The sequence below is a fragment of the Nannospalax galili genome, unplaced genomic scaffold (genome assembly GCF_000622305.1).
Source record: "Nannospalax galili isolate Female #2095 unplaced genomic scaffold, S.galili_v1.0 scaffold433, whole genome shotgun sequence".
Taxonomy (NCBI): Eukaryota; Metazoa; Chordata; class Mammalia; order Rodentia; family Spalacidae; genus Nannospalax; species Nannospalax galili.
The window spans coordinates 3,019,428-3,021,444 of record NW_008338715.1 but is presented as its reverse complement, the minus strand read 5'-3'; positions in this window follow the sequence as shown (position 1 = coordinate 3,021,444).

The following is a 2,017-nucleotide window of genomic DNA, read 5'->3' as shown; positions in this document are numbered from 1 at the left end:
ATCATTATGCTATGTATTGTAAATTAAACCTTACCTTTAAAAAAAAGGCGGGGGGAGATGTGGGAGACAGACTTGAGCCTTAGGTGAAAGTCTTATTGATAGCCATACAGCAGGCCTGAGGCAACGGCCCAACTGCTGGAGCCACAAGGAATGCCTTGTGACATTTTGCTCCTGTTGGCAGATCATGAGACTAATGCCTAGAGCTCGCCACTCCCTAATCACCACCCTTGGATACCTCACCTTTAAACTACTTACTGTACTGTGCACCACCCTTGGATACCTCACCTTTAAACTACTTGCTGTGCTGTGATTGGACCACTACCCCTATATAAACTTGTGTCTTCCTGCAATAAACCAGATCTGCGTCATTGAACCTGGTCTCCTGTGTCTGAATGTGGCTCTGCTGACACAGTCTCCTCACCAGCCCTGGGGTCCAGACCAGACCATTGATAGGGGAACTAAGAGAGCAGGAGAGTTGCCATATCTGGAGGAGAGCAGCCACTTGACCACCACACAACTTGCAGGAGTTTAGGATCTCCTTCTACCAAGTGGATTTAGGGGACTGTACTCAGGTTATCAGCCTTGAGAACAAGCCCCACTGAAGCATTACACCATTCTGTGTAACCGAATATCTGATTAGACTTTTGAGGTAATGACTCTGACAATATGGACAAGCTCTAGATAAATGACATTTACCTAACCTATGACTGAAATTTAAGATTTTCATAGCTCGTTTACAATGTAGACAAGCTCACTGAGCCTTGTATTCATATAACCTAAACCATAAAGCCTTAGCTCCTTACGACCCTTCTTTGTCCTTACCCTTGCTCCAGAACAATTTATGAATGTGTCTGTGTATGTTTTTCATGACAACTGCCTTAAACAGCAAGGATTTGTTGGAAGCAACAAATTATCCCACTGTTTTACAAACAAAATGTGATTTAATTGATAACATTCATTTTTGGTTGTGTGTATACTTTTCTAAATCAGTAAAAGGTAAAAAATCCCTCAGAGATAAGATAAAGGTTTGCTTTACTCCCTTGTGTTATGCTGGATATTCTGTTTCAATGAAAGTGAGAGTGAGGCCTTATCTCAGGATCACAGTTATGAGGAAATTGTGAAAGAAAATTTCTCAGAGCAGTTGAGGTTCCTAGTTGACTCAAATGGATGTTAAAAGTCAGACTGTCATTATTCAAGCATCAATAAAATGTCACATCTTGTATTCATGCCCTAGACTTCCATTCCATTTTTGGATTTGTAGTGTAATGAGTACGGATATTTCCCATTATTTTACATTGGGATGCACATGATCTATTGGCAATAATTTATTAATGTAAATATCAACCAAGGGATAGGGTGTTATCATCTTGACAATGCACCAAATCATAGATAAATTATGAGCATTACAATTATCAAAACAAGCTTCTAATTATTCTAAACTAATGATTATGTTCATAGCAATAAGCTAATACACAAATACATTCTTAAAGTTAAGGAAAACAATTTTTCTGGATAAAAATGAAAAGTTGTAATAATTATATGTCTATATAAGCAGGAAATAATATTCATGAGAATATGTCTTTTAAGAAAGCAATTTTATGAAAGTCTACTTCAAGAATAAATATGATAATATTCTTGTTAGGAATTTTTAGATGAAATTAATTAATAATTTTTAAGTGTGTATATATGTATCTTTGTGTATTTTCACATATATGTGTGTGCCTGTTCATGTATGTAAGTGTGAGTCAATGCATGTTATAGCATATGTAAGGAAGTCAGAAGTTAAGTTTGAGTGTAAAGCCTCCACTTCTACCTTGTTTGAGCTGGATCTCTTGTTTTCTCATGTGTACACCAAGTTAGTTGTTCTGTGAACTCCTAGGGGATTCTCTTCTCCTTACCTTTGATGTCACTGTAGTAGTCTTAGGATTAAAGTAAAGCTCTGCCATGCTTGGCTTTATGTGGATTCTGAAAATAAGATATCAGGTCCTCACACTTGTATGGCAAATGCTTTACCCTA